This window comes from Pleurodeles waltl, chromosome 7 (genome assembly GCF_031143425.1).
Source record: "Pleurodeles waltl isolate 20211129_DDA chromosome 7, aPleWal1.hap1.20221129, whole genome shotgun sequence".
In the NCBI taxonomy this organism is placed as follows: domain Eukaryota; kingdom Metazoa; phylum Chordata; class Amphibia; order Caudata; family Salamandridae; genus Pleurodeles; species Pleurodeles waltl.
In genome coordinates, this window is record NC_090446.1 from 803,660,427 (window position 1) to 803,673,870 (window position 13,444).

General features: G+C 40.8%; 1 protein-coding gene across 1 annotated transcript in view; it reads right to left on the reverse strand.

Moving 5' to 3' along the window:
- The window catches only part of DOCK2 (dedicator of cytokinesis 2), a 2,133,690-nt gene that overhangs the window by 306,525 nt on the left and 1,813,721 nt on the right, over window positions 1–13,444 (reverse strand). The window lies entirely within an intron of this gene.

Consider the following 13,444-nt stretch of genomic DNA (forward strand, 5'->3'; position numbering starts at 1 on the left):
TATATATATATATATATATATATATATACATATGTATATATACAGAGAGAGATAGATAGAGAACAATATAAATATATATATATATATAAACCAAAGGTTACAGGGATTTTATAGTTAGGTTCAGATTGTACACACACAAAGCCATCAAAATTCAGCAGTAATAGTTATACTTATCTCAAGATGTTCTAAAGTAACTATAACTTGCGCCCATGACATGCATATTTTTCTCATCAATCATTTTATTGCAAATGTTGCAGTGATAATATTAATGATGTCATAGACGATGTCATCAATGATGTAATATGTGGGGTAATCAGCTAGGCATTGGGAGGGTGCAAGTTACAGTTACCTTGGGGCATGGGTTATAGTCACTTGAAATAACTCAAACTATAATACCTGATTTTCTAAGGTTTATGGCATGTAAATCTAACTATAATGTCCATATCCCTTTTGATTTTTTCAGTGAAATTAAATTTTTTTAACTTTGAATAACCCAGACCTAACCATAATGTCCCTGTAACCTTTGTTTTTTTTTAGTATATATATATATATATATATATATATATATATATATATATATACTATTGCTCTCTCTCTCTCTCTCTCTATATATATATATATATATATGTATATATATATATATTCACTCAAAAAACAAAGGTTACAAGGATGATATAGTCAGGCTCACATCTTACACATATAAAAAATATGTAATATGTGAGGCAGTGTATTACGGGGGAACAAGTTATAGTAGCACGGGTAACTATAACTGACATTTTCTAAGGTTTTTCAATGTGTAAGATGTGAGCCTAACTATAACATCCTTGTAACTTTTGCTTTTTTAGTGAATTTCTGAGGTTTTTAAAGGATATTTAGTTATTATGCAGTACAGGAAGCTTTGTTTTGTAGCATACTGTACCAAGTCAGTGTTTTTTTTTTTCTGGTTCTTTATATAGTTTTATAAAAACTTATATTATGTAGTAGAACAAGTATAATTACTTGTTAAAGAAGCCATAGGTATTTATTTCTCACTAACGTTTAGTGCTGTAAATAAGAAAGAGTAATTTTCTTTAAGAAAGATTTGAACTTATGAGACACATACACAATTTTCCCTGAGGATATTGTGAGAAGTAATATTTTAAATATATATATAAATAACTAGAGGATAGTACTAGTAGGTAGGTAAAATGTTGTCTTCTCTTTGACAGTGGGAGGAAAAATGGAGACGTGATATACAGCAATGTTGTAATCTCGTTTTTATAAATACTTGTTCAGAATATGGGGAAAAGTTAAAGCATTTCAAATCCTTAATGTGAAGAGCATAGATTTAGATGATAGAAACATGAAGCTTATTTAGTGTTATCTTTTTTTTAAAAAAACATTTGAAGCTGCACACCCGTTTTAAACCTCTGTGGATGGTACGCGCTCCAATGTAGTTTTAGTACCTCAAATAGCATACATAGACCGTCGGAAGATTTACTTTTAGGCAAGAGGTTTTCTACCAAATTCATAAGTATGTTGGGAAATCAGGAAAAAAGTTGTTTTTACATAGTTTAAGTTGAAAGTGGGGAGTTGCGTCACCGCTGCGTATCTTACTGGCACGTATTTCCAGAGTCGCGATGGATATGTGACACCAGCGTTTTTAAAACAAAACAGAATTCAATGACACACACTTCTAAACTTTATTTTAATGGAAGAGGTTTAGTAATTGTAATAAAAAATAGTACCTGATAGTGAGATCATCTATTGCAAAGCCATTTAATTTACTTTACAGAGTCGCAACCTATGCATGACAGAGCCACACAGAGGTCGCACATCCCACGTGGCTGTATGGATGAGTAAAAAGGTACATGAGTGTCTGTTTGAGTGAGTGGGTGTGTAAGTGGTTGTATGGGTGAGTGACTTGGTGGATTAGTAGCTGTATGGCTGAATGAAAGGGTACATGGTTTCTGTATGGGTGGATAATTATCTGTACTGGTAAGTGAATTGCTGTGTGAGTAGGTGTATGGGTGAGTGAGTGAATGCATAACTGGCTGTATGGGTGAGTGAGTTGGTGCATGAGTAGCTGTTAGGGTGAATGAATCGGTGCATGAGTGGCTGTATAGCTGAGTGAATGGCTGCTTGATGGGCTGTATGGGTGCATGAATGGGTGCATGAGTGACTATGGATGAATGACCTGGAGTGTAAGTGGTTGTATGGGTGAGTGGGTGCATGAGTGGCAGTATGTTTGAGTGAATGGGTGCATGAGTGACTGTTTGAGTGAGTGAGTGGGTGCATGAGAAGCTGTATGGGTGAACAAATGGGTGCATGAGTGGCTGTATGGATGAGTGAGTTGGCGCATAAGTGGTTGTATGGGTGAGTGGGTGTTTGAGTTGCTGTATGGGTATGCGAGTGGCTGCATAGATGAGTGAATGGGTATTTGAGTGGCTGTACGGATGAGTGAATGGGTGCATAAGTGTTTGTATGGGTGAGTGAATGGGTGCATGAGTGGTTCATTGGGTGCACCAGTGGGTAAATTGGTGGCTGTATGGATGAGTTAGTGGGTGCATGAGTGAGTGAATGAGTGAGGGAATGGGTGCGTGAGTGACTGTAGAGTCAAATCAGGGGTTGTAGAAGTGTGTTTATGTGTGAGTGACTGAGTGCACGAGTCCATGTATGTGTCAGTAATGGAATGCATCAGTGTTTTTATGTGTGAATGAGTAGGTGGTAAGTAGTTGTTTAGGTGAGAGTGGGTGTGAGAGTTATTTTATAGGTGAGTGAGAGAGTATCGTTGCTGTATGGCGAAGCAAGCAGGTGTATGAGTGGGTCTATGTGTGAGTAAGTTAGTGCATAAATGGTATATTAGTGAGTGGGTATAGTAGTGATGTATGAATAACTTAATGACTGTATGAGTGGTGTTTGTATGATCAAGTGATAGAATATCTGTGTGAATGAGAGAGTAAAAGAGTGAGAAAATGTATAAGTGATGTATGCAGAGTTTTATGAGTACTTACTTGACACAGTGAACAAATGTGTGTGTCAGATTCTACGTAGGTCAAAAGGCAGAAAATGCATCTGTGGTACACATGTGGTACACATCTGTGGTACACATGTAAAAAAATGCCATTTTGCATTTCTTAAATAGCGACATCATAGAAATTCCTATTTAAGAAATGCAAAACACTATGTACAGGGATACCAATCTCTTAATAGCAATTCCTACAAAGTAGGAATTGCTATTAGGAAGTCGGTATTAAGAAATCCCATTGCATTTTAGTCAATGGGTCAGTTATTCATTTCCTAAATAGTGATTTCATATTAAGAAATTGCTACTTAGGAAATGCAAAACCAGGGATGGCAGAAGGCACCAGGCCCCCCTTGGTGCACCCCAAAAATAGGTGTGCACCTGTGGAGCACATGTATGTCCAAAGGCATGTGTGTGTTCTATTGCAATTTTAAAAAGTGCTTTGGGATGCTTTTTTTAAATTGCACCTGGTAGTCATTGACTTCAAGTCGGTGGTAATTGCATCTCCTAAATGCCTAAGTCACATCTGGCAAATGCTTTGTACATCAGAATAGGAATCGCAACTAGGGAATCTCTATTTGTGATTTCCTAATCTGGAAATCGCAAACTGTGATTTTTACAAGGTAGAAATCACAATTTTTGATTCCTTAAGGGCCTTTGTACATAAGAAAAGGACGTTTTGCATTCCTTAATGGCCTGAAATACCGATTCAGACTGTTAAGAAATGCAAAAGGACTTTGTACATCTGGCCCTGGGTTACAAGTAAAAGAATACTGACTAAGAATGAACAAATAGTTTTTTGCCACTCTACCATCTTCCAAGTTTTGATGATATATGTCTCCAAATACTGTTGAAAAAAAAGAAGAATATAAAAATGTTAGTATGATTCTTATAAGTGATGTGAACGAGATCAGTATACATTAATTGTACTATAGCAGTATGTGACAATTTAGTAAGACATTTTATTTTTCCTCTTTCCTGTCCTCAGTTTCTTTATACTATTACCTATAAATGAGTGCTGTATAATCATCATTGAACAGTGGGAATCATTTAGATTGTAGAAAAAAAACATATGCACACAGTACTTTACTACAAGTAAGTGACACTTTGAATTATACTCACTCACAAGTTTTACATTATTTATTTAAACCACACTTACTACAATAACGAAAAAACTGCACATTACAAATAATTTAGTTAATATAATAGCTGATACAAATCTACAAGCATACATAATCCAATGTTGATTTTTTAAAATCCTTCTGTAGACATCACCCTTGATAGGCCGAATTATGACTTAAAACAATGATAATCCACACAGTGAGATGACGTATATTCATTTTCTTCCTGAAATCCTATGAAGATGTTTCAATCACACTTAATTTTTAGATATCTCTTTATTGACATCACTCTTGATAGGCCGGGACGCGCAATTTGGAGCCCGCGGAGGCGGCATCTTTGTTTTTGAAGGGCAGGAGCCCTTTAAATCTGTATTAGTGCTCCTGCCTCGCGGGACGCGCAGTTTGTTTGGCGGCGGCGGCGGCATCTTTGTTTTTGAAGGGCAGGAGCCCTTTAAATCTGTATTAGCGCTCCCGCCTCGCGGGACGTGCAATTTGGAGGCGGCAGAGGCGGCATCTCTGTTTTTGAAGGGCAGGAGCCTTTAAATCTGTATTAGCGCTCCCGCCTCGCGGGACGCGCAATTTGGAGGCGGCGGAGGCGGCATCTTTGTTTTTGAAGGGCAGGAGCCCTTTAAATCTGTATTAGCGCTCCCGCCTCGCGGGAGATTAAAAACAACTGTCAGTTAAAGGGAATTTAAGAATATAAGATGGGCAGAAGGAAGGGGGGGACAACCTTGGAAAAGGCTGGTAACAACAGGACCTTAGATGGATTTCTCCAGAAAGCAGTCGGAGCACTAGAAAAGGAAATTGAACTGGTGGAGCGCCGTCTAATTGCCCCCCCATTGATGGCAGCTAATCGTCTAGCCTTAGCCTCACCGCAAATCCCAGCACAAACCCTTCATCCTCCTGATTTACAGTCTGCCCCGGCTATCTCACCCCCAATTTCCCAAGAGTCTATTGTGGAGATTCAGGAAAATGCCACCCAGCCACCCGACCTGATGCAGCCGCCTTTAGATAGGTCTGCACCTAACCTAGAGCACAAAACAAAGGGCAAAAGAAAACGAGGAGAGACAAATTTAAGGAACAAACAGGCCCGTATCCTGAGCTCCCCCAATCATGGTGTACCAAATGTATCAACTCGGAGCAAGGGTCACACATTAGCCCAAGTACTCACTGATGATTGCCCAGCAATTGACTATATAATAGAACACATTAAAGACGAGTTCTCCAAGAGGTTACACCCTATAGTAGCTCACCTACAAGCCATTGAGGAGAAATTGGAAGGCCTTATTGAGTCTAAGCAGCTGACCACTCCCCCTTTATCGGACTTGCAGCTTCCCTGCCAAATTCTCCCTTCGAGCCCACTGGGCAACAGCGCCAGTAACCTTCCCTTACCTTTGGGCATGGATCACAACCCCTTAACGAACGGTCCTGATCCTCGGTACCAACCAGAGAGGGTTTTATCTGGCAGGCTGTCTACCGCCTCCAAGGGCAAGGCTCCCAAGACTGTCATTTCCCTTCCGAGGGGGAATGGAGGAGCCGTTCCTTTCAACACCATGAGAACGAAACTCTATAAAGACATTCCTGACCAGAATTATTTAGCACTAGATCGGACGTGCAGGGACGAAGCAACCAACCTGGGAACTTTACACCTACCGCCGGAATCTTGTCCATATTTTCTTGTTATCACGAGTGTCCCTAAACTTGAAATTAACATTTCTGAATCATATACAGAATTGAAAAATAAGGTTATACATTGGTTACACAGTAATGCCAGATTTCCATTCCACATGGTATCCTCAATAATAATGGTGAGGAGGGTGGGTTGGGTGGGTCCAAGTAAGACTGTATTGTTATCAACTTCAATTCACCCACCCTTGTTCAGCAGCTTTCTTCGAACGTGTGCAAACCCAATCCTCTAGGTGAACAAGTATCCTTGTGTAGACTCCAGGCATTCTATCCTTACACAGTCACATCAGCTAGTAAGGGGGCGTCAATGCCACTCAGCAGTTATACCAGTTCCCAGAAGCAGCCTTTCACTCAGATAGGACGTAGCCCCCTCTCACCCTCTCTCTCTGAAGTTGACTGACTAAAAGATAGCCCCGCCTATGGCCCACCTAAGTCTCAAAGAATTAGAAACTTCCCTCTAATTGGAACTAGTGGAACACAAGGAATAGGTATAAGTAGTCCAGAGTCTGACCAGACCTTTATTGTAGATACCAGAGATCCCACATCAATTTCCTCACCAGCCCAGATAGACTTTTCTAGGTCGGAAAATAGCCTCCCTCCTTCCCCCTGTGGTCTGAGTAGGGAGATCTGTACTTGGGGAGCCAGTAAGGAGGGTGAGGCTTATGAGAGTATCCCAGCCCCGGAATCAACAGGCTCCAATAACTGTGGGTCTACTCAATCGGTACGGGTACCTGAACCGATCATGCTAGGCCCCATCTTAAGTGGAGTGAGTAACATCTCAGGAGATAATGTTGCGGAAACTCTAACCAAGGCTAGTCTAGATACGATTGAAAGGTGTACGAAATCTCCCCATGGCACTCCACTCGCTAGAGGGTGTTTGACGACCAAAATCACACAAGGCAGAACTGATGGTCTAGACAGTTCTTAGCTGGAACATCGCAGGGTTGGAGAATAAAATGGGTATCCCAGAATGGGGCAAATTTATAGACGATCACAAAATTTGCCTTTTTCAAGAAACGTGGGCATTGGAGCCCAAATACAGAATTGGCTTCAAAAGTTATTGGGTTCCAGCATCGAAGGTGACCTCCGGGAGACCATCAGACGGGCTGCTCGTATGGCTCAGCAGCTCCCTCAAATGCCGGGTTGAAGCAGTAGACATGGGCTGTCCCGATCTGATGGGTTTAATGATACCTTCCCTTAAGGAGAAACCGCTCCTAATAATTAACATCTACAGTAGGAGCCTGGGCAGCAAATACGAGTCAGACGCTTTGATTATTTTGGACAGTTTTCTCTCCTGCAAAACCTCTTCCCATCATATTCTTATCGCAGGGGATTTTAATGTTACCTTTGAGCCCTACTCGCTGGCCCAGGAACTATACAAAGAAGAGGACGCATATTGGGGTATCCCCCAATTGGTGTCAAGCAAAAGACCGAAAATGAACAGATTAACACACCAAGTCGTGGACATTACACTGGCACACGGTCTCCGGGCCTGTAACGGTCGTTCCCGCTCGGATGTTGATCTTCACCCTACATTCAGGCGTGGAGCCCAGAAGAGCCAGATAGATTATATCTTGCTTTACATTCGGCTGTGGGGTCATATGGATGACATGAAGATTTTAGAACATGAGGAAAGCGATCACGACTCATTGATCCTATCGGTCAGGGGTTTACTACCTCTACTTGAAGCCCCTTGTCCTAAGACCTATGAACAACAACTTGCATTGACAAACACTAGACGTAATGTCAAATGGGAATCTGTGAACACCGATTTAGGTCCTATGACATCATTGTATAGCCTGTTGGCTGATCAAATGGAGTCCATGTTCCTGCTTTTAGATGACGGCGAAGGGCTCTTAGTAGCCCATACACAATTATTTAAGTCCCTAAAACACCTTTTTACAAAAGAGATTGCTAGTAAATCTAAAAAGAAGTGTAATGCAAGGTGGTTTAGTGCCGCATGCAGGGAAGCACAGCACAAACTATTAAGAGCTCTAAGAGGGGGCCAGTCAGAATCAGTAAGGCAAGCAAGGAAAAACAGGTACTTGGCAGGGCCCGCAGGGAATGGGATGAGTCTAGATGGGTTTCCCTTCTGGAGTCTGCAAAAGCCAATGATACCTCTAGATTCTGGAAACTGGTGGCCGACGCCAGTGGGGAACCTAGCTGTCTGCCTGGTGCCTCAATACTCCCCGTAGAGTGGACAGATCACTTTGGCCGATTATACTCAGGGCCCACAGATGTTACTACGGGGGAACTGAATCATATTATTACCTTTGAGCCCCCCCAATCAAATTTACTCTTGCAGAAACTAAGGCTGCAATTGTTTCACTGAAATGGGGAAAGGCCCCAGGTCTCGATAAAATTCCAGGTGACCTGTACAAGTCAAATCCGGATATATGGGCCTCATACCTGAACTTGGTTTCTAATGCAGTTGCTGCAGGAGCGCCTGTTCCGAGATCCTGGAAGGGAGCAGAGATAGTTCCTATTTTAAAAAAAGGCAGTCCCTCTGACCCTGCCAATTATCGTCCAATCTCCTTACTTGACACTTTCCCAAAATTTTTTGCAAAGCAAATCTTGTTTCATCTTGAAGAATGGATCCTAGAAACTAATACCATCTCCAATTTACAAGCAGGGTTTAGGCCAGCAGTCAGTACCATAGACCAAGTTCTAAGATTTCTAACAATCAAATGGAAGACTGTGGAAGTAGGAGGGGGCAACCTGTTTGTGGTCTTTATTGACCTCAGAGCCGCTTTCGATCTGGTCCCCAGGAACCAGCTATGGCTGACATTAGCCGATATGGGTATCCCCATTGGTCTTCTGAAACTTATGGTCCGACTACACGAGAACACCTATGCACAAATCAGGAGTGGCAAGGATGGCGATTTAACAGACCCAGTCGCCATTGAAAGAGGAGTCAGACAGGGTTGTGTCCTAGCCCCTACCCTCTTCCTCCTATACATAAATATTTGCATTAATTACCTAGCAAACTGTACTAACGATTCTCCCAAGTTGGCTGGGAATAAAGTGCCATGCCTGCTTTATGCGGATGACACTATCCTGCTGGACAAAACATCTATGGGAATCCAAAATTTGGTTAATCAGTTTTGTGTATTTTGTAGAGATTATGGGCTGGATATCAATGCCAAGAAAACACATTTTATGGTATATAGCACCTCGAAAAAGAAGATAAAAGCAAACATAGTAATGGATTCAGTTCTTTTGGAGAGGGTAACGGAGTACGATTACTTGGGCATTAGATTATCGGACAAGGGTACTTGGGATGCAGCCATAAGAAAAGGGGCACTTGTTATCAGCCAAAGAGGTGGAGTGCTAGAACGAAAGGCTAGTACTGTAGCAAGCCCCCCTTTGATCTCTATCTCTGAAATGTATAAAGTCCAAATCCGTGCTGCTGCCCTGTACGTAGCGGAACTTTGGGGTTTACATAGACAATAGAATATTCTCCAATCCAAAGAAAACAATTTTTTCAGACACATATCTAGACTAGGGAAGGGTACACCTATGATCCCCCTAAGGTTCGACCTGGGTATAAATAGCATCAAAGATACTGCAAGTTTAAGGCCACTTCTATATTGGGTTCGTTTATGGAAAACTGAAGAACTTGAGCCCTTCAGGATAGCAATCAAAGATCTTATAACACCTTTCCAGGGATGGGAAAAAGTCAGTTGGTTGAGGGAGATGAAATCAGCCTGGGTTAAGCTGAGCTTTCCCCATTATTGGGAGAATCCTGAGATGATCCCTGCTAATGCTAGATTGTTGATCAAAGAGCGACATTGGGGAACAATTTATGATGAGTTTTTTCACCACAATGGGTTAGGTCGGCTGACAGCAGAGTTTCTGATGGTTAAACACGAACCCCGGCCCGAATATTTTTTGGATCTCCCCATACCAGCACGTGCCCGAGCCTTATTTCTTCAGTTCAGATATGGAACATTAGCAACCAACAGCTATACGGCCCGTTGGTTGACCAATAGTACCATGTCTGATAAATGCATAAACTGCCATTTATGTAAGGAAATTGTTGAGCATGTTTTATTTTTCTGCCCCTTGTATAAATGCACTAGAGGAAAGTGGATTATCCCTTTGTGTAAGGTACTGCTACTACATGATCGAACCACTGCATATAGACTATGTAAATATGATACTTCCACATTGATAGTAGGGTCTGTCTCCAAATATTTGTCAGCAGCATGAACAATTCGTAGTAAGACTATCTCAGATCTTAGTCTAATGACTGAGGAGAGGACCAGCAGCCAGTGGACGAGGATTTTAGACGATTAGAGAACCTAAATCTTATTATTTGTGTCGGTTCACCTATGATATTAGATTTTATTTGTGTTTGTGTTTTTTTATTGGTAAACGGCATGATCCTTTTCTTATGAATATTTTACTTCAAAAACTGAGGTTAATTTTAAGGCACCCATTTAAATGTCTCGTTTTTAAATCTTTTTTATAAGTAAGAAATATTTTATGGGGTACAATGAACTGCTGGTTATGTACAATTTGCATTAGATCATACCAGAAAAGATTCAGTATACCATCTGTTTCTCTTTTAAACTTTTCTGGTAGATGGTATCCAATAAGCCAGGAGGCATCAACTAACGAGTATCATTTAACAATTGGGCTGTTGGATAAGGAGTGTATTAACTGTATCTCGGTCTTTCTTTGGATTTATGATATGCTTATATGCTTTTTAATGGTCTAAATATTAGACCAAATAATAAAAAATAAAAAAAATAATGTCTTAAAGAGTGCTTATCCACATAAACAGAACACCATATTTTCATTTTATTCCAGAAATCCTATAACGGTATTTCAACCACACTTAATTTGTGGATATCCTTTTTTTTTTACATTACCCTTGATATGTAAAAGGAAGTCTTAAATAGTGATGATCTGTGTAAAGAGAAGTCCAAATAGTAATTTTCTTCTAGAATCCTATGAAAATAAATCATCCACGGTTTATTTTTAGATATTCTTTTGTTGACATCACCCCTGATGGGCATAATAATGGCAGTGATGATCCACGTACAGAGAAAACTGTACATTTTTTTCAGCAGAAATCATTTCACCACATTCCATCCACACTATTTTTTGACATCTTTTTGAAGACATGATTCTTGATAGTCTAAGTGATATATTAAGCAGTATATATCAACAGAGGCAACTGTTGCCCATATCTTGCAGAAATCTTGCTTAGAACTTTGGCTGAAGAAATAGTAGGTAAGAATTAGGAAGTGTGAAAGGCAGTTTTTGCTTGAATTGTAGACTGCTGTCATTGTATTCCAGCCATCTAGTTTGAGTCTTTAAATATACAGTATAATGTCCAGATGTAACATTAATTCCTTTATGGAAGATGAGAGCCAAAGTACAGTATGTTCTATCAGAAACTGATATCTGACAGCTTTAAAGTTTGTAATCTCAGTACCCAATTTTGTCCCCGCTGCTCTGCATAGTTAAAACATTGCTATAATGTATTTACCACTTCTGTGTAAAAGCAATGCAAACAATACATTTAATTTTGAGTTTGGACAGGTCGTATTTTGCTCACTCTTTTTTATTAGTTTATCAAAAGACACTTTTAGAATCTAGCAGAGTTAACTACAGAAATCACTCAGATTGTATTTCAGTTGTAGATGAGAAAAAACAGTCTTAACACTCATGGTTCAATGTATATCTCATTCCAAATATGTCATCAATATTTACAATATTTACATTTTCTTCCTATAAAACTTCAGGGATCACCATAATAATTTCCTGTTCATCTTGTTGAGCATTTAGAGTAAATACTACAGATCCACTATATTTGTCTACTAGTTCTCAAAAGCCTGCAGCAGGATGCATTACAGTTCTACCACGATATAAGCTTTGAAGGCAATTAAATAGTGCTGTGCACAATGTGTTTTTTTCTTGGATTGCATTTACAACATGTGGTAAATGGAAGAGAACATCGAGAACAACATTAGCTTATCAGTTTACACCAACTGGTAACCTACAATATCTCCATCCTTTTCCAGTTTTCTTTTCTTGACACCACCTTCTTTAGCTTTCTTTCAGAGTTTTTCTATAATTTTCTTTGGTTGTTTTGTTAGTTTCCATTTAGGGAGTAATACCTGATATTCATAAACAGGATACTGTCCAAAATGGGGAGTATTTTTACTTCTTAATCTGTTGAATTCTCTCACACAATTTGCATCTGCACTAAGCTTCTTCTCATCAAAATCAACCAGGAACACACGAGATAATCTTCACACTTATGACAATGCTTCATATGAAATTCCTTCTTTAAAAACTGTATTTCCAATATAAAGAAATGCAGCATCAGCACTTAAACTTCGAGACCTTTGGATAGTTATGGCATACGCAAGACAAGCTGGAAACTGTTTTTGTTGGACATATACATCTTTCACAAGCAAAATTCTACAGCACATCATCCAATTTGCTCCACACCATCAACTTGATCAAACTATAGCTAAGAATTCAACGTCATGACGATTAGGAAAATAAATGAAATCTACAATTGTGGCCATGGCACCATTTACCAATCTTTCTTCAACATTTAAATTATGTCTTAAATGACTCTACAGTTGTTGCAGACATGTAAAGACTTCTCTAGTCCAGCAGTCCTGGATAAAGATTTCTCCACAGGGTTCAATTTATCTTGTCATTTTTCATTCATAGGCACAGGTACTCCGAGTAATTCTTCATTAAATTCAGCACCCTCTTGAGGTGTAGGCATCAAAGACACTATGGGGGTCATTCTGACCTCAGCGGTAAAAGGCGCTTACCGCCGGTCAGAAGACCGCCATAACACCGCCGCGGCAAACTGCCACGGACATTCTGACCCACAACTGCCAAACCGCCAAAAACCCGACTTCCACTGAAGGCCGCCACAGCAACGGTCAGCGATAAACTGGAGATGACCAAACCTCCACCGTCACGCCAACAGAAACACGCCCATGCCATTACGACCCACGAATCCACGCGGCGGTCATTCAAACGCGGTATTCCATTGGCGGTACACACCGCCGCGGTCCAAATACTCACCCAGCACCAAAACACAGCCACATTGGACAATTTGAAATACACACACCTGATACACATACATGCACCACTCCCACACATCCAAACAACTATAATACACACACACACATCACCCACAAACCCCCACAACTAGAAATTCAGAGACAAGGCGCAATACACAGAGAGAGAGCACAGGGAACGCAAACCACAACACATAGAGGAACCCAACATCATCACCCACACTACATCCACGCACAAAACACCACACACCACCACACTCATCACCACAAACACCACCCCACACCTCATCCACACCACCCCATGGCACCCCAAAGACACCCTAGGTTCTCGGACCAAGAACTCAGGGTCATGGTGGAGGAAATAATTAGGGTAGAGCCCCAGCTCTTCGGCACACAGGTGCAGCACACCAGCATTGCCAGGAAGGCAGAGCTATGGCAAAGGATCGTCGACAGGGTCAACGCTGTGGGACAGCATCCCAGAAATCGGGAAGACATCCGAAAGCGCTGGAACGACCTACGGGGGAAGGTGCGGTCGATGGTGTCGCGACACAACATCGCTGTGCAGAAGACTG